Source organism: Diabrotica virgifera, chromosome 7 (assembly GCF_917563875.1).
Source record: "Diabrotica virgifera virgifera chromosome 7, PGI_DIABVI_V3a".
NCBI classification, from domain to species: domain Eukaryota; kingdom Metazoa; phylum Arthropoda; class Insecta; order Coleoptera; family Chrysomelidae; genus Diabrotica; species Diabrotica virgifera.
The window spans coordinates 77,071,274-77,092,685 of record NC_065449.1 but is presented as its reverse complement, the minus strand read 5'-3'; the positions used below and the strand labels follow the sequence as shown (position 1 = coordinate 77,092,685).

Below are 21,412 nucleotides of genomic sequence, written 5' to 3'. Positions count from 1 at the left end.
AAAAACTGCTTGTTAGATACACGAGCATCTAAACATTTTTCCTGAAAGACCTGATCATCATGGCTACTCTTTTTAATTATACTAATTTAAGATTGTTTCGTCCTGTTGGTTTATATTTTTATATTATTTCACTTTTTGTTAGCTTTGTCCATAAAAGTGTACAATTTTCAGTGACAATAGTGATTATACAGCGTTAAATTAAGTTAGAATGTAAGCCCTCCGTTTGTTACTGTAATAATAATAAAATTAATAACACATATAAGTTGTGCACTGAGCTAAAAAAGTATCTAATGAAAAGCGTTTTTTTATACTTTAAAGAATATTGTAATTCATAATGCCTGATTTACGACTCCCTCTATGCATTTTTATGGCTTGTATACTGAGTACATACCCGTATTTTCTCTTAATCTGCTAGGTACTACACATTATTAATTATTAAAACACTAAATTCTAAAAATGAAAAATATTGACTATTCCTATACATTTCTAACATTTGTATGAAAAATGAATATTATTACTAACAAGTTTAACTTATTTATTTCATACTTTCCTTTTTAAATTTAAATTTAATTAAAATTTCTCTTATTTGTGCAATTTTAAAAAGAGATTCATGCATTTTATTTAAAATATTTCGTTATGAAACGGACCACCAATTCTCCTTCATAGGACTACCTAAATCACGTGTTGCGACGTTGCCTTTTTTACTTCATGGCTTGTAAATGTAGGACGCTGTGGTAGTTAGACTTAGAACCTGATCTGCGCAGCTTCGATTAGGTATGAAACCTGCTTGTTCGAGTGGGATATTTTCAAGAATTTGTGGGCCTATTCGGTTTAGGATAAGTCGTTCCAGCAGTTTATAGCAGCAACTGAGAAGTGCTATAGGACGATAGCTTTCAACTTTATCGTGGGGTTTATTGGGTTTTAATACAGCAATTATTTTGCTCTTTTTAAAAGCTTTTGGGATGTTTCCAGTTCTAAGGATCAGTGAATAGAACGCAGCCAACCATTTTCTTGTCCTTTGACCGCATTGTAGTAGGAACTCAGGATGTATCCCATCAAAACCAGGCGCCTTGCCAGTTTTCATGTCTCGGAGGGCTGATGTTATTTCTTCGTTGGTGAATTCGTGGGAGAACCTTGGGGAGAGATTAAATGTCCAGCAAACGACGGCAATGTTGCTAGATTCATTTTAGCGGGAATTTTAAAATTGTATAGCAGTTTGGTTTTAAATTTGACAGTTCTGTTTTCTCAAGTCAAAAATCTTAACCTTACTTTTACAAGTGATTAGGATTATTATTTTATTTACATGTAAATTGAAACAATAAATATTGTGCTGTGTCATAATTTAAAACTCATTATGTTGCAGTCTTTTCCAGTTGATAAAATTGCAATTCAAAAACTTTTAGGTAGGTACGTGTAACTTCCACATTATTATTTATTTTTTAAGTATTAAGGTTGATGTTGATATAAAAAATTTAGATTTCAAAGATAGTTTTATGTAGGTCGATACTAATAGAGTAATACTAGATAATAGATTAGATACAATTACAAAGTAAGCTGTAAGTAGTATAACTGCCCATGTAATCACCTGTTATGTTTTTTTTAGATTTGCACTGTATGGATGGCACAGGAAGAGAAAAGAGTACAAGAACATGAAACATCTTATTATGAGTGTATATGTATGTGATCCTCAAAAAATTATTTTACAAAACAAGATAGAGAAAGAGCTTTAAAATCCCAAGGATCCTGCAAAATGTTTATTTGGTGTACTAGTCGAATAATAGTATCTAAAAATATTGAAACTATTTTAAAACACATTACGGACATGAGGATGATATAGAACACTTACATAAATGCCAAAATCAGATAAATATTTCTTCAAAGTTTATTTTGAGACTTTCTTCAAAAATGTAAGTAAAATATTTGCATATCAACGGCGGAAAGGCAGGACTTCGTAACTGAAAAAATTTTATAACATGAGTTACTTCAGTTTTCGCTTTAGAATAAGTGTATCAGCAGCTATTACAGCTGGGAAAGTTTCCGGAAGGCTTCCAAAAGGCTTTCTTAGCTCTAAAAGCTGTTTAATAGGTGCTGATACACTTATTCTAAAGCGAAAACCGGAGTAACTCATTTTATACAAATTTTTCAGTTATGAGGTCCTGCCTTTGCGCCGTAGATGTACACAATATAATTTAAAACAAGAATGTTACCACTAAACCACTTTTTAAATATTACTCATGAATATTTACTACAGTTTGCAATTTCAAACTAGTGTGTTTGATTCTCCTATACCTATATTTTACTTTTTAGTAAACTTCAGACTGTTCAGGATAGCATAATAGCATAGGAGGCGAATTAAAAAGAATTAATTTACTTACAAGAAAAGATATCAGAAACATTAAACTCTCTTATGGCATTGATTTGAAAGATGGGTATATGTACAATGATGATGCAACGTGTTTATTTTTGGGTTGAATGCTTACAGATTCATGTCCAATATTATTTTACAAACAACATGACATACTAATGGATATTCATTCTGAATTTAACATTTACGATTTTTGTCTTATTTTCCTTAATACTGTGCCAAAAGGAAATGTTAATTAAGTTTGGTAAATCCTTTATCGCAATCGATGGAACTCATGGGCTTAATCCCTATGACTTTCAACTTATGACAGTATTAGTAAAAGATGAATTTGGGAATAGATTTTGTACTGCTTTCTTATTTTCAAATAGAAAAGATACCTACTTTAATTTACCAATTTTTTTAAATACATGCCTGTGTTGGTATTATATGTATAGTCAAATGTTTTCATATCAGGCATAAGCGACACCTTTTACAATGCCTCGTCAAATGTAATGGGTATTGCGCCTAATAGACTGTTAAGTGCCTGGCACATATATAGGGCATGGTAAGTAAATCTTAATAAAATATCTGATTCTGAAAAAAATCCTATTATGTATACAAGATGTATTAATGATGGTTTAGAGTAGAGAGTAGTAATAGCTTTTTGGGTAGACTTCTAAGTGATGCAGATACATACAATTTTAGTAAGTATTTCCAGTAGAATTACTGCAATAACATCCAACAATGGGCCTATTGTTATAGGAAGGGGTTGTGGAATTAATACCAATATGACCATTCAAAATTTTGGATAAAAGGGTATCCATTAGTTGTTATCAGTTAAGTTTAAAACTTGGCACTCATGGAGAGCTATACCATAATATATAATAGGTATATTATCTCATAATATTACATCTCATATTGTTCACTACATTAGTAATGAGTGAGCAATATGAGATATAACATATTATAGTATAAGTCTCTGTGCATGACCAGATTAACATGTTTGGTGCCCATCTCGAACAAGCTCCACTTGGCTGGTACCACATACTTAAATCATTTATTTAGTTACACAGTACTACTCACATAACTTATGTGTCGTCAGTACCTTCCGTAAAACCTTCGTGATGCTACCCATACGTCATGGCCACTGAATGTGTTAAAGCTTGTTAATGTAGGAGAGTTATACTAAAATATATATCTTATATTATATTGCCTTAAATAGAAAAAATATCTTATTTAAATTGTATCCATGTAAGTTTTGATTTAATGAAATAAACCTTTTAATCAAAAAAGTGTTGTTTACTTGTGTACACCCAGCAATATCCTGATCAAGACGCCAATAGGGCTTTTCATCGATTGTCATTTGTTTCGAGCTTCTGTCATGAGTCACATAATATTAATGTATCTATGTCATACGTCTTTGGCTTGTATCATTGATATATACCAATAACGTACGACGTAGATATATTAATATTATGTGACACATGACAGAAGCTCGAAACAAATGACTGTGAATGAAATGCCCTATTGAATAGGGCTTTTCATCGATTGTCATTTGTTTCGAGCTTCGGTCAAGTGTCATATAATATTAATATATCTACGTCATACGTCTTTGGTTTGTATCATTGGCAATATCAATAACATATGACATAGATATATTAATATTAGACAACACATGACAGAAGCTTGAAACAAATGACTGAGTGAAAAGCCCTATATCATGTAAATACAAGTCATAAAGATGTCTTTCTACGGTTAAAATTTCACAGCCTAAAGACATCATTTATGTAACTTCTTAAGCCATCACAAAATGACTGCAATAAGAAAATAGAATTTATTAACTCGCCTCGCCCCCAGGCAAAGTAAAGGTGCTAGGCCACTAAGAATGTTTTTTTCAATTTCTTTTATTTAGCGCTTAGCTGTTTAGCCAGATACATGATGAGAATTAATACTTTTATAATACATATTAAAACTAATTCAAATTACTAGTAATTTTATTAATATTCTGAATAATTATGTAACCACTTAATACTAAAATAAAAAAGTGTCCATCTATACTATCCCAACACATTTTCACCTTTGAAATCGTAAATTTCCATTTCCATTTCCATTTCCAAAAAATAATTTGTACTGTATAAGTATATTTCTTTTGAGCTTCATTTTTTTTTTTCAAAATACTGCAACATGAGTTTTAAATTATGACACAGTACAATACTTGTTTCAATATTTACATGTAAATAAAATAATCCTAATTACTTGTAAAAGTAAGGTTATAAATTTAAGAATACAGAACTCTCTTTTAAAATCAAAGTGGCATTAGACTAATTTTAAAATTCCCGCTAAAAGGAAAAAGGTAAATCTGGCAACAGTGCCGTCGTTTGCTGGACATTTAATCTCTCCCGAGAACCTTGGGTTATGTCCGGCTGTTTGACGTAAGTTGTTGAGTTCTTTTTTATATATTTTGTATGTTCTTTGTCACGTGGAGCCCTAGATAGGGTCACTATTCTGCTAGCTATTTGGTCGGGGGACAAAAAGTGGGGTTTTCGAACGAGCGGGGCACTTCCCTCTAGCTTTCTAAGTAGGCTCCAAGATTGTCTGCTCGATCTTTTAAAGTCCATTTTCTCCGTTGTTTTTATCCATTTATCTCTCCGGGCTTCATTTAATGTTTGCAGTAGGTCATTAGCTACATCTGGGTCACCATTCTCTATATAGTCATTTTAGAGTTCTTCACATTCATTATTCCAGCCTGGGATATACTCTTTGCGGTAACCTCTTGGTATACACTTTTTTGCAGTTGATATCACTGCACCTACAAATTTATCGTAGCTTTCCGGTGTGGCTGGAACCCATCTTATAGTTTTATCAAGTTCAGTAGAGAATTTTTGCCAGTCTGCCTTCTGAAAATTCTATCTTGGTCTGGGAGTGGATCGCACTATCGGGAACTGGATGCCTACTTCATATATTATTGGACGATGTTGGCTGTTTGAGAAATTCTTCAGGACTTTTCTTGTTATATTGACAGGTTGATTTTGAGAGTTTTGGGTTGAGAAACAGAGGTCTGGGTTGCATGCCTTTCTCCACGCTGGGGATTTAAATGTTCCTCTGTCTTTTGCATTAAATATTAGACTAAGGTTGTTTTCTTCTGTCCACTCTACAAGTGCTTCGCCGTTCTGGTCATTGCTGTGATATTTCCACATCGTATGATGGCTATTAAAATCTCCCATATAAACTGCCGGATGGTAAAGATGAGGCAGTACTTCTGGAGGCCACTGGGTTTCTGGGGGCTTGTATATATTAGCAATTGTAAGTTCTTCGATTGTTACTGTAATGATTTGAATGTTTCCATTGGTACTGGTGTCCACTAGATGGGTATTTTCTATGTTGCTGCGGATGTATGTTATACAGCCGTATATATGGTGATATGTTACACCAAGGATTTCATATCCTGGTACTTTGCCCCTACGTTTTAGATCAGTTTCATCACCTACATGAGTTTCTTGAATGGTAGCCACGTCAATGTTATTTTCTAGCAGGATTTTAGATAGTACCTCACACTTTGATTTACTAAGTGCCTCTATATTTAGTTGGCATATTCGGAGGATTGGTCCAATGCTTCTTGTCATATAGTTCTGAGAAGAACTAATTTTTGTAGCTGTTTCCATGTATATCGATGACTAGGAGATCTTTAAGAGATAGACTAGTCGCCAAATATCGCACTAGCTCATTTAGCATTACCCAGTGTGCACGTGTAAAATTCTTTTACGAACGCGAGCTAGATTACACCCCTTTAGCTATCTACTGTAGGTAAGTTAGGTTCAATCGAACTATTTTTGGTCTCGAATAAGTGATTTAATTTATGGCCTGTATATTGTAACGAAATAAGTTAATTTCGACCGATTGCAAATAACGATTCCAAATCTACATTTTCTAGAGTCTAGAGAGTTCCGCCGATGGGTCTAGGACGTTTCATCGCCGCCGTTTCGATGCCGCCGTTTCGATGCCGCCAGTTCATCGCCGGCCGATTCATCGCCAGTCAGTTAATCGTTATCGGATATAGGTATTTTCGCATTTTCGACAGTTACATTTATTACTTATTTTTAGTATTAATTAGGGATTCCAGGAAATGACCATTCCCGTTGCCATACTTAATCTTTTAATAGACTTTTATAATATAAAATATATTATAATGGTAATCTTTTAAATTTCACGGTCAACATCTCCAACCACGAGAAACTGTTTCTTAAATTCGAAAAGAACCCAAAATTTCTGTACAAAAATTTAAGGGACGTAGAACAGTAAATAATAATATTTTTTATCTTTTTAATTGTCAAAAGTTTTGAACTAAATTTAACGTCGTGTCGTGTCATCTCCCATAATACAAACTCAACTGACTAACTGGCGATGAAACGGACGGCGATGAAACGGACGGCGATGAAATGGACTGGCGATGAACAGGCGGCACCGAAACGGCGGCGATGAAACGTCCCATTCCGCCGCCGGGTCGACGAACAGCCGACGTGACGTACGAGAAGCGACAAAGCGGTGCTAGAGATCCGCGGATCATTCTCGATAATTATTCTCGAATCACAGTATTTAGGAATATAAAGAGCGGTGTTAATTTAAGTTAGTTAATGAGATAATCTCGAACTATAAACTCCTAAACAAACAGTAGTCAATGATGTAAATTGGACATTGACGTTAATGGCCGGGCATTGTCGTGAATGTCCATTTTCCTTGGTTATTAACGAAAATGCCCGGCCATTAACGACAATAACCTCAGCTATTGGCCAATGTTGTAAAAACTTAACGTAAAATTAGATTTTTCATCAATAACCGGTCAATAACGACAGTGGCCAGAAGCAAATAGCCAATATTGATAAATCGATGTCTCAGAAGATAATCGGTGTGAGTCAATAAGTTTTTAAAAGGAGATACTAAGATGTTTCTGAACGTAGTTGCAGAAATATAAGTAGTTATTAAAAACAAATAAAACGTCTTTATTTATCATAATATGGGTAACATATTCATAAATACAAACATAGTCCTGTCGCCAGGGGGGGTACAACGGCCTCGTTAATTCAGATGGACTTACCCAAGTTTTTTTTATGTATTTTGACCCGTAGAACACGAATTTTTTGGGTAACAGTTGATCCGGATGTCGATAAGATTGTTATAGACCAAGAACTTGAGGAATCAAATAACAGCGATTTTTGGCAAAACAAAACAATATTTTGTATTTTTTGGGTCATTTTAAGCAAAAAATATTTCTACAAGTTTTTTAGTAGGATGCACAGTTTTCGAGATAAACGCGGTTGAACTTTCAAAAAATCGAAAAACTGCAATTTTTAAACCCGAATAACTTTTGATTAAAAAATAAAATAGCAATTCTGCTTAGCGCCTTTGAAAGTTCAAGTCAAATTATGTCGGTTTTGATTATTTGCATTGCTAAAAATTTATTGTGTTATTGTTAAACAAAGCTACAAACAACTAGTGCGTGAGTGATGTTTCTATGATTTCTCATTTAAAATCGAACGAGTAGGTAGAATAGGTACTAGTGCAATCAAGACTATTTCTACGTTACATGCGTTAAAACGCATGTAAAAGCACGGGAAACCCTACGTGTTTATAGCTTTGTTAAACAATAAAAAAATAAATTTTTACCAATGCAAATAATTAAAACCGATATAATTTGACTTAAACTTTCAAATGCGGTAAGCAGACTTGCTATTTTATTTTTTAATCAAAAGTTATTCGGGTTCAAAAATTGCAATTTTTCGATTTTTTTAAAGTTCAACCGCGTTTATCTCGAAAACTGTGCATCCTGCGAAAAAACTTGTAGAAATATTTTTTACTTAAAATGGCTCAAAAAATACAAAATATTGTTTTGTTTTGCCGAAAATCGCTGTTATTTGATTCCTCAAGTTCTTGGTCTATAACAATCTTATCGACATCCGGATCAACTGTTACCCAAAAAATTCGTGTTCTACGGGTCAAAATACATAAAAAAAACTTGAGTAAGTTCATCTGAATTAACGAGGCCGTTGTACCCCCCCTGGCGACAGGACTAACAAGGAAATAATAATATTTTTATAATATACAGTTGTAGCATAATATAATAGGTACTTATTTAGACTGGCTGTTTTCGTCAACTGGCATAATCAGTCGCTCTTTACCACGTATTGTAATTACATCATATATTTAAAAACCATTATATAGTGCTTTGTTGTTTTTTAGCACCCGGTGTTCTCAAAATATTTTTCGCTTCTTTAATTTCACTTATTCGGCTATTGTAGGTATTCGTCACAGTTTAAAAATGATTTATTTTCATCACTTTTTGATTTGACTATTGCGTTTATATAATTATTAAAACGAGTGCGCACATCGTTGATACCCATGATAACATTTATTAAATAAATTTACGAGTAATTTCAGAACTAAAACAATACACAATATACACACATGAAGTAAACAATATTAAACCTACACATAACCTATCTTTTAGTCAAAATTTCAACATTAACCGATTAACAACGGGCATTGTCGACATTGGCCGGGCAATGATAGAAATGTTATCAAGAATTTAAAATTTTCATCAATGTCCAGTTTCTATGGACAATAACATTAATATCCGGCCATTGTCGACAATGACCAATTTAATCGTCCATTGTCGTTATTGGCCGGATTTGCGTCATTGTCATGTACATAAATACGAACCATTAGTTTTAGTTAAATACGTTACAATATTTAATATGGTAGTCGGTATCTTCATTTGAATGGTAAATGATGAGTGGGTTAATCGCTTCTATGTGATTTTCACGCATCCAACATTCTTTTATTAACTATTCACACATTCCACTTCACATTTCCGCAAATTGTTTTCTCAAATTATAGTAGCAGTATTTAATGCTCCTTATCATGTTTCCAAAAGTGATCCGTCATTGTAAACGTTATATCCAATATAGTTATTGTAGTAAGTTCCTCATATTCCCCAAATATGTTCAATCGGATTGAATTCTGAATGATAAGGGGCAGGTTTACCACATTATGACCAAAACTGTGTATAATCCCTCTCGTATACTATAAATGTTTTTGGTTTTTAATTTCTTTTGCTAAACTGTAGAATTTCCGGCTTGAAATAATCCAGAAATAATGCAATATTTTCATTTGGTAACAATTATTTTATTTTATGTACTTACTATATAGGAATTTGTTGGTCGCTTTTTTAAAATTTCCTATTGTATGGAATATTATCCAAAACTATAACAGATGGTTCATGAAATCTTATAAGCAGTTTGTCATTCAACAATTTTGCAAATATCTCCGTATTCTTGTTAGAAGAAACATATAGTTTAGAAGAAACAATCGTATTGTCTTTATACTTATTGTACAAGTCATGTCTGCACAAAAAGAAAAAATAATTCATTTTCTATCCCTTTCTAATTTAAAAAATAGTATAGATACGCCCCTGCTGGTGGTTTTCCCGTTATAACTAAGTTGTTTTGGTTGGCTCTTCTCTTGTAAAAATTGACGTTATGAATGAGCCTGAAATGTGGGGTGGGATAGACGTACAATAAAAAGGAGAGAATACGAAGAGGATCTAATGCATCTACCCCTGATTAAATATCCGTTTTCAATAAAACTGAAAGTTTTATTTGACTTTTATTGTTGTATTTAAAATAATTGTCAATATTTAACGAGATGAGCAGGCGATAGGAAATTCTACTAATTTATTAGATGCGGCAATAGTATGCGGTCTACCGTCACGTTTCTGCTATAGCTTACGGTTTACGAGGGATGCGGTATACAGGATGTATATATCGAAAACTATTAAAGATATTTTTATTACAAAAGGACATGTGGCATTCTTATGACAGGAACATCTTAAAAGAATAATAGAGTGCTTCCACAAATGTGCTCTGATGAGATTCATTTAAAATCGAAATACGTATAAGCACATAGTGGGGACCCTGGGCTATGATCAAATCTGAACCATATTTACTTTCGGTTTACTGTAAAGAGACCGAAATCATTAGACCGAAAGCAGTAGACCGAACTCATTAGACCGAAAAGCACTTTACCGAAACCTCACTAGACCGAACAGCAGAAGACCGAAAAGCAGTTCTTTTTACTTGTCGTAGTAAAAGAGATAAGACTAATGTAATTACAACTAAATGTTATTTGGATGGTTAGTATAAACAGTTAAAATGGTGTTAACGTCACTCTACCCTTAATTTATTTTTACCTTCACTAATTTGTTTAACGGATGAAAATTATTTCATATCAGACTGTACTTACAGAGTAACAATTTACACAGTCTATATATAAAATAATACAAAAAAAATACAATAAACAAAAAGACATATATACAAAATCTTAGCATAATTTACTGCAAACATATTAAATTTATTTACCATTTCGGTCTAATGCTGTTCGGTCTAGTGAGGTTTCGGTAAAGTGCTTTTGGTCTAATGAGTTCGGTCTACTGCTTTCGGTCTAATGATTTCGGTCTAATTGTCGTGTACCTTACTTTCAATAATCGTGAAATTTGTGTAACCCATAAAAATTTTATGGGGGTTTTTTTCCCTAAAACCCGCCAAATTTTTGTGCACATTCCAATTAAATTATTATTGTGGTACCATTAGTTCAAATCAATATTTTTAAAAAAAATTTATCCCTTAGTACTTTTCAGACATGCCAGTTTTCATCGAGATATTTTGAACATTTGTAAAATCCACGATATATTTTTGAATATGGTAGATATGTATAGTAAGGTTATACATATAATATTTTTTTCATATTATTAAAGTGGATTCGCTTATCTGAGACACAGCTGTCTAGAGATGTGAGTCATTTATTTTTTGGGAAGTTAGGTCGCTAGACGTGACTGAAAATTACTACACAACCACACATACCTGCTCATTGCCAATATTATTAATAGTAAAGAGATATAAATAACATAAACCTTACGCCAATCAATAATAATTGTTTATTTACACCATTATAATGTATTGATAACAAACGACAAAATTATTTATTGTACAAAATAAAAATATTTTGATAAAATAAACACTACAAAATTTTATGAGTTTATTATACACTCTCACTATTTTCAATAATTCTTCTTTTTTTAATGAAAGATTAAGTTGATGTGAGCAGTTAATAGTGTAAGGTAGGAATTTTTGTGTTGTATGTTTCCTACTCTGAATGTGTCAAAATGAATGTCGGCTTAGCAAATTCAGTTGACCAGGTCTTTATAATCTTATTTAACCATATTATGCAAATATATGGTGGATTTTACAAATGTTCAAAATATCTCGATAAAAACTGGCTTATCGAAAAGGTACTAAGATACAAAAAAGTTTTAAAAACACTGTGTTAATGTAATGGTGCCACAATAATAATTTAATTGGAAGGTACACAAAAATTTGGGGGGTTTAAGGGAACAAAACCCACATAAAATTTTTATTGGGTGCACAAATTTCACGATTATTTTTTTTAAGATGTTCCTGCCATAATAATGCAACATGTTCATTTTCAATTCTATTTTCTAATAGTTTTCGATATATTGGAAAAATACATTTTCATTTTGTAACTTCAAAAAGCTATAACTTTTTATGTGCACATTTGTACCAAGGTAAGTTAGATAATAAGAATAGTTCAATCGAACTCTTTTTGATCCCAAAAATGTGATTTAATTTATAACCTCCCTTTTTTGTTACATCCTGTAAAACCTGTATTATATTACAGTTCCAGCAAAAAATCTTTACAAAGTGAATAACATGCATAAATCAGAAGAGTTATTATTTTAATTTTACAAATTAATACTTTGTCATATTTTACTATTTTACTTGTATTTGTGGCTTATTGCAAAATAAAAACGTAATAATTTGTAAAATTAAAATATGAATTCTTCTGACTTACGCGTTTAATTTACTTTGTAAAGACAAGCAATCGGAGTACGTAAGTACTAGGTTTTCACCCAACGTGTTCGGAAGTGGAAGCGGAAATCGATATTTGAATGTGAACCTTTGTATCGATTGGTACATGATTCCACTCATTTATTTATATCATATAAACCATTTTGAGTAATTTATGCCAAGCTTCCGGTCATAATTATTTAAACGGAAATGGCATAAATTCAAAACCGAAAGTGATATCAAAACCGGTACATTTAGTAAGTACATTTTCGGTTTCTTCTTATTAAGACGGGTCGAATGACATATCATATTATATCCCGTTTAAATGATAAATATATGTCATTTCCGGTTGTAACTTCAGAACCGGAAGTCCCAACTGAAATTATTTACACTTGCTGTCTTGTCCTTTTCAAGTGTTGTTATTTTATACCTTACTTTTTTACTTTATCTTCTATAATAACGGAGAAAATGAGATTACGGAGACGTAGACGTGGATAATTAAACTTATTCGCCATTTTTTAATGATGTAGAATGGGTGAAAACAATTTATTTATCGGCTCTGGCCGGATTTAATCTAATCTAAGGACTTTGGAGTAAAAACGCACTTTTACTCCAAAGTCATTCCAAAGATTCCAAATTCAGGAAAAATGTTTTATCAAAAATGTTTAATCTAAAATTTTGAGATTAGGACTGGACTAATAAATGTGATAGTTTTCTTACTTTCGTTCTGTTTCCAATATTTACTGGTTTTATTGGCAAACTAACGTCAAAAAATCCTTATTGACTTGCTTAAAGGGTTAATACACTTTGGGTGTATTCGCTGTGTGCAAGTACTTGGAGGGGATACGAGAAACGATCTTACACGAGTAGCGGAGAAATCTTGCAACTTTCTTTAATTTATATTGTCATTGACACATTGACATATTTGTCAATCTAAATTTGTGTATCTAAATTGTCACATTGACATATTTCATACCTACTGTCATTAAAGAAAATGGGATTTCGCAAATGCTATGTTATAAATTGTGAAAATACAACAATAAATTGTCAATTTAAGTTCTATAAGTTTTATTCGTTTTCAACTTCTGAGTACAAATTAATACAAGGAGAAAAGTGGATTTTCATTGTTTACCTTTTAATAACATAACCTCAATCTTACTTTTTCTTCATATTCTTTTTTTGGCTATAGCTCTGAGCTATAGGTACTATCCAGTAACCAGGACTAAAATAATTGGACAATATAATTAAAAATGCTATAAATGTTGCTGAGTTTTGATATCAGATATCGCTCTTCCGAACTTGCACGGTCCCAATACCGCGAATGATTCGTAGTTGGTGAAAAATGTAAATTGCACTGTCATCTAAAATAAAGATCAAAAGTGACTAGAAAATGAAGTAGAATTCTTTTCTACTTTTGATAAACTTTTTTGGATGATTCATCTAAAAAGACAAGTCTAAACAAGTCATTTTCTGTCCGTTGAAGACTGAAATGATTACTTTGATTTGACATTAACTTGTGAAAGATGTAAAGACAAAGTTTATTTCAGCAACTTATTTAAAATAGTACAATAAAATACAACCTTCCTTTGAAAAGACAACCAGATATTATCATTTTTGGAAGCATAATAATTGCAAATTCCTTTGGAATAACAAAGTGTATCACAACTTAGGCATACGCCGGACGATCCTATTTAGACACCTTTGTATTACAGCAAATGGTAGAAAAGAGAATGGAGAGAAATTTGACAACCCTTCTAATTTTTGTAGATTTGGAAAAGGCATACGACAGTGTGCCAATAAACAGGATGTTTAAAATGCTTCAAGAATCTGGTTTAGATAACACGTATGTAATAGCTCTTGATAATATATACCAAAATTCGGTTAGTAGGATCAAAATAGGAGAGAATTTATTAAAACCCTTTAAAACATGTAAAGGTCTAAGACGGGGATGTTGCCCCTCTCTTACGCTGTTCAAAATTTACATCCAAATACCGCTACAACTATGGATGAAAAAGTGCTCAAGAATGGGATTAGAAATTGGAGAGGACTGCCTGTATAATTTGCTATTTGCAGATAACCAAGTACTAGTGGCAAATGATGCAGAAATAACATTAATGACTAGAAAGGTTATCGAAGAATACACTAAATGGGGATTAAAAGTAAACATAAATAAAACGGAACATCTTGTACCTGGAGGAAAACCAGAAAATATTCCAGTTGAAGACGGTATTATAAACAGCTGTAAAAATATAAATGTTTAGAAACTGTCATTGCCGAAGATGGTAGCACAGAAAAGGATATCCATAAAAGAATAATTCAAGGACGAACACCTATCCAAAAATTAAATTCTATATTATGGTCAAAAAACATCAGGATGAAAACAAAAATAAACCTCTATCACAGTATAGTAGAACCAGCTACAACATATGGCGCAGAATGTTGTCAGATAACACAAAGAAACAGAGACACACTGAAAGCAGTAGAAATGGACTTTCTACAAAGATCGTTCAGAATCTCTCAATTAGACTACATATGAAATGAAGTAGTTAGAGAACGAGCAAAGGTTAAGAGTAGCATTGAAAACAGAATTAAATTCCGGCAAACTGATTTGGCATGAACAATGAACGAAGGCCAAGAAAGATTTTTTAGACTATACTCCAACAACTAGGCGAAGACGAAGCAGGCCCCCTAAATCTTGGAAACAAGGAATAATGGATGCCATGCGAAGAGAAGTAATAGAAGAAGAGGATTGGCAGGATAGACAAAACAGCTGGAGGTTGAAGTACGGAACGCGGCCAGAGCTGTAGGGCCCCCACTATAAAAAAAATCTTTTTTTTTTACTTCTAAGGGTGGAGATTTTCTAAAAACCGTATCAGGTTTAGCGGTCCCTCCTAGGGATAGCTGACGTGTGTGGATTAATAGTAAAGAAGTAGGATATCCGGGCGCATTTGCCATAGAAACTTCTGTCCATTTGTGTTGTAAAGAGATGTCTTCCAGTTATTCTGCCTACCAACTAAATCCACAATCTCCTTCTTCCTTCTTGTGCGCAGTTGACTGTCGCACGTACCGTACTTCAAAAGCGGGATGGCCGATGTAAGGCTGACAACCCTTTCGGAGCACTCCGTTCTCTTATCTAGATCTTGTCTCTACCGTTGGTCTAGCTATTGCTTTTCTTCTTCTTTTTCTTCTTAATTACTGCACTAATGTAATTGTGCACACTATAACCCAGCAAACAGGTTTGAGCCCAGTTACGTGATGATTACGTTAAATTTACGGCAAATTTCAACGAATACGTAACTCGGTCATTTATGACGGGAAAAAACGTATTTCAGTGCCAAATCATTCACCTATATATTAGTGCTTCCTTTATACATGTTTGACATTAGAATAATATAAAACCATAATGACGAATATAGTACATGTTTTTTATAATACGTGTGAACGTCGGTTACATCGCAAAGGTACGTTTATTTCACGTAATAATCGCGAAACAGAAATAACTTCCTTTGGTTAAATTTTGAGAAATATTTTGGAAAACAAAATTTTAAAACGGTGTTGATTAAATACGTATCGCTTGAATTTTACTCACTGTATTTTATGGACGTCGAAAAATTAGATGTATTTCACGTAAAAGTAATGTAAATAATACCAATATTTAAACAAGAAGTTTATGATTTCGCTTTTAAAATCATTTAGCGTAATTAATTCAATCCAACCTTGATTTGAAGCTATTTTTGTTATTTTTTTCTTTAAAAATATCACAGGAGCTAAAATGATGTAAGTCTAATTTTCAAATCGCGCGCGGTGATGACGTACTACCAAGCCTTTCTCCTCCTTTAAATACTATCACGTGACCACGGTAGGTGACTAACATAGTTGGTTCGAAAACTAAATTAATCGATTTATCGAATAATAGATACGTTTCGATATGATTATTTTTTTATATCATTCTGGTATTGAAATAGATTTTTAGTAAGACCAATTAGTTAATAGTAGAAGAAATTTAAAAACAAAAAGAAAATACGTAATACTAATTTAATGTAAGTAGAATAGTTTAACCGTTGACTGATAAATTTACTGGTTCCTTATTTATCAATCAACGGTTTAACTGTAATTTATAAATAATCGATTTTTATAATCGATGATCATAACCTCTAATATTAGCTTCTCACATCACATTTTTCACAACAAAAAGTGAAACGTGGAGAGCTTTATTTCCCTCGTTTTATTTTAGGCGGGTTTATTTATAATAATGTCTTTCGTATTAACGTTTACCTCACTGCTCGAGGGTTGAAGTGCCGATGATGCAATTAGAAAAAACAAGAAAGTGTCGAAGTGTCCTCCCCGAAATAAAAAGTGACCTGTGTTGTGTTTTGTGTTGGCAAAGTTTTTAATGTGTCTTTAGCTTGGTACCATTTTTGGTTCATATCTTGTATAATAATTATACAAGACAAATGTTTTAAAGTGTCTAAATTCTACTAAATAAATACATTGTTAATACTTTATATGCTTGTTTTATTTATATCATATGAGGATAATAATTACGTGATTCATAAGTTAATTAAGGTCGAATTATTTACGTGAACCGAGGACGTATCTTGCACGTGAATACTAATATATACATTCCCTAAAAGATACGTTAATCAACACATATATTTGCAACGTGAATTTCAATATACAGAATATATAGAAATAACACGTCTATTGAAGACGAGTTATTCACATAATATAAAGACGTATTTTCAATGTGACATTTCAACCAAATTTTCACGTGAAATTCACGTAAGCAGTTTACGTATATTGGTGACAAATGTACCCAAAATTCACGTAATTAACACGTCGGTCTCTTTGCTGGGATCATCCCTTCCTATGTCCCGTCATTTTAGCGATCATCCCTCTCATATTCACAGGGTTCATACTTTTTTCTCTACTCATTCTGCTTCTCTCCACTGTCCATCTATTACACTCCAGCATTGTGAGAAACATTTCATCAGCTTGTTAATACGACGATATCCAACGATTGAAAACAAGCACGGCACACAAAGAAGAAGAAGATTGTGAAGAAGTCCACAAGGCCGCCGCAGATGTAGTAGGTTTGTTATTCATAACAAACAGATCTGCATAAAAATCACGCACTGCTGAAGCATTTTCCTTGTGATTAGTGCTATATAGAGATTTTGTAATATCCAGTAATCCATTTGTTTTAAGCAATTGTCTCCTTCTTGGTAAAACTTCTGCCCGATTCCAATCTTCAGAATCCATTAAATCTTTTTAAGGTAGGGTGAATAATTATTTGATGCTTTTCGAACCAGAAAAGTGGTTTTTAACATTAATTCTGTCGTGGTTAACAGTTAATGGGATTGTTGTTTTAATACGAAGTCAAGCAATCGAGCCTCGTATAATTGAGATACCTGTTAGTTTAAAATCCTATAGAGATCTCAAAGTAGATATATAGAAAGGAAGTCCAAAATCAAATTCAAAATATGCTAAACCAAAATATCATTAGGCTTTCTATTTCTTCCTGGCCTTCTCCCATTTGGCTAGTCCTCAAGGAAATGGATGCTTATCAAAAACCCAAAATTCCAAGATATCATTGATTTTCATAAGACTTTAAATGATCAATATTTCCCGCCAAACATAACTGATCTTACATTTTTTGGAGAATAATTAACTGAATAAAATATGTATAAATTTTGAATAAACTACGAATTACATTTGGAGCATTACAGGTTTCGTAATGCTTAAACTACATTAAGACTCATGGACAGTATTTTAAAAGGCATATACAATAAAATGTCTAAGTAATCCTTAAAGGATAGCGATTTTTCAAAGACTAAGAGAATCTAATTTTAATATTAAAGTGATAAATCCGTATTCTTGAAAAAATAAGTCGCATACCAAATGTAGGACATACATTCACACTAAAAGGTATTAAGCCTAATACTGACAAAATAAACGCCATTCCTGACTGCTCAATTCTTCTTATCATGTAATCCAATTTTTAATATCCCACTCAATATTGGCAGTTTTTATTTAATAAACGATGTTTTTTAAATGACATTATAGGAAATGTCTAATGGATTCGTCGAGGGTGATAGGGAAAGCCATTTAATAAAACTACGCCTTCCAATCCATCTTCAGGGAAATACATTATTTAGATTTTGCCTAAATATTTTAGGTTTGGATCCCGCGTATGAAAAAAAAGTTAATTAATAGCAAGCTGGAAATTTGTTAGTAGCTTAAGGGTGTCTAGTCGGATAAACTTTGATATATGGGAACACTGGAACAGGGGCACTTTTAATTGTGAAACAGTTTAAAAATTTGGAACGGTCAGACCACGAAAACGGCACATTTATTTTGTCCGACAGAACAGACTTAAACTCTCCGAACAGAGATTAAACTCTCATGCAAAAATCAGACTGCTATTTATCACCTGTCATAATTCCTGTCACTTGACAAATTCTACATGTTCCACTCATTAAAATGCCCATTTGGTGATATACAGCAGTCTGATTTTTGCATGAGAGTTTAATCTCTGTTCGGAGAGTTTAAGTCTGTTCTGTCGGACAAAATACATGTGCCGTTTTCGTGGTCTGACCGTTCCAAATTTTTAACCTGTTCCACAATGAAAACTTCCCCTGTTCCAGTGTTCCCATATATCAAAGTTTGTCCGACTAGACACCCTTAAGCTATTAACAAATTTTCAGCTTGCTATTAATCAACTTTTTTTTTCATACGCGGGATCCAGTCCTATTTGTTTTTCATTAAACTCAGATATACCGGGCCAATTAAGTTGCCAGTTAAAAACTTTAACTGGGAATAAGTCACAATTTCATTTTAAAATAAGTTTATTTTCACGTTTCAATTTTCGTTTCGGAAATCGTTTTCAAAAGTCAAAACATTAATGAATAAAACCAATTTTGTTTTTGTTATTTAGTAAAAAAAAATCCTCTAATATTTAATTGTATCTGTCTCAGTTATATTCACAATTTAAAATGATATTGTCACAATTTTTGAGTTGCGGTCCTGGGATGACTTTATTGGAAGAGAGTAAAATTCTTCTTAAGAAACCATTAATCGGTTCATTATATTACATGAAATCAACTTTAACTTAAGAATATCCCTTATGATCTGTCTTTAAAAAGGCAAACACATGCAATTATGACAGTAATATTCTTGTGTTGGTGATCCCAAATTTTCTCAAGAAAATTTACTTTCTTTCAATAAAGTCATCCCAGGAACGCAACCCAAAAATATTGAAAATATCATTTTAAAATCATCTACTTTAAAATGTGCAGTCTATTACGTCGGAATTGTCAATATGAATAAGATAGATAACATTAAATTATTTTTAGAATATTATTAGAATAACTTTTTTAACAAGTAACAGAAACAAAATTTGTTTAATTTATTAATGCTTTAAATTTTAAGAACGATTTTCGGAGTCGAAGCCGACACATCAGAATAAACTTTATTTTAAAGTAAAATTGTGGCTTATTACCAATAAAAATAGTAAATTGCATTAATATGCCAAAAGAAAAAAGCTTCAGAATGATATTTTTAAGGAATTTTAAGAAATTATAGTGGACAAACTTCTGATAGAATGGACTGTAATATATTATATTAAAAACTTCTTGTATTCAGCCTAAAAAAATAATTACAATTGCTAAAAATGTGATTTATAATTATGACAATCAATCTAATAATTTTTATGACAATCTGACAAATATATGTTGTGTATTTTTGATGCTTGTTTTTTCCCGTCATTGAGCAAGGGCGGAACTGTCTATCCAATAATAAATAATACTTTTCGTCCATACTCCCCGCCTTGAACAGCTCCAAGACCGTTCAAACACAAATCACCTAAGTTAATGAGGAACACTAGAAACAAGTCTCAGCTAATGGTAATGGACAAATTTTAGTTATTCCTCGTTTATAAAGTCCATGAGCGGTTTTAGCAGTTACCACTCGAATTTCACCATCATCACCAGGGTGAACAGACACTATTCTTCCTAACTGCCACTGACAAGTGGGCAAATTGTCAGATTTTAAGAGCACTAAAGATCCGACTTGAATGGTGGAAGTACTACTTCTCCATTTATGACGTTGTTGGAGATCATTTAGGTAAATCTTTGACCATTGCTTCCAAAAGTCTTGCAACAATTTCTGAATCAGTTGGAATCTGGACAATTGGTTTATTTTTATCTCTCCTTGAAACGTATGATCAGGGACAGCGGTCATCGGTCTTCCGATTAAAAAATGTGAGGGAGTTAAAGGAGTGTAATCGTTAGGATCAGATGATAGAGCATATAAAGGACGTGAATTCAAAGTGCCCTCAATCTGAATTAAAAATGTACAGAATTCTTCATAAGTTAGAAGGGTTTGACCAATAATACGAGATAAATGATATTTTACCCCTTTTATATTACTTTCCCATAATCCCCCGAAATTTGGAGTACTAGGAGGAATGAAATGCCATATAATATTCTGAGCTGTGCAAGAGGTGACAATTTCATCCTCTGATTTTCTAATGAAATCATACAAAATTTTTAGTTCATTTTTGGCACCTACAAAACTTGTACCGTTATCCGAATACAGATGCCCGGGTTTACCGCGTCTAAAAACAAATCTTCTAAGGCCTGCCATGAAAGCTTCAGATGTCAAAGAACTAATTAATTCTAAATGTACTGCTTTCGTGGCGAAGCAAATAAATAAACATATGTACGCCTTATACGTTTTACATCCGCGACCTTTTCTATCCTTTAATGTAACTGGCCCTGCGTAATCTAATCCAGTTATGAAAAAAGGTTGTGATATATTAACACGATGTTCTGGCAAATCAGCCATAATCGTAGAACCAAGTTTGGGTTTAAACCGATAGCATCTAATGCAATTCCTTACAACTGTTTTAGCTAGGGACATTCCCGCAATTATCCAAAATTTTTGACGAACTGTCGCTAACAAGAGTTGTGGACCTGCATGTTGAAGTTGCACATGCTCATGTCTCAATATTAGTTTGCTTAAAACATGAATCTTATCTAATAGTAAGGGATGTTTCCCATCATAGTTCCTAGAAGATTTTCTAAGACGTCCTCCTACTCTCAATAATCCAGTTTCATCTAGAAAAGGCGTTAAAGGTAATAATCTACTC

At 32.7% G+C, this 21,412-nt stretch overlaps 1 protein-coding gene and 1 long non-coding RNA gene across 4 annotated transcripts in view; one reads left to right on the top strand and one right to left on the bottom strand.

Moving 5' to 3' along the window:
* Positions 1-21,412, bottom strand: part of LOC114346442 (glutamate receptor ionotropic, kainate 2-like) — a 793,663-nt gene that overhangs the window by 687,610 nt on the left and 84,641 nt on the right. The window lies entirely within an intron of this gene.
* On the top strand, positions 1,268-2,476 carry LOC126888318 (uncharacterized). The gene is made up of 3 exons (XR_007699509.1): positions 1,268-1,403; positions 1,604-1,907; positions 2,308-2,476. It is a non-coding gene; the product is annotated as an uncharacterized LOC126888318 (long non-coding RNA).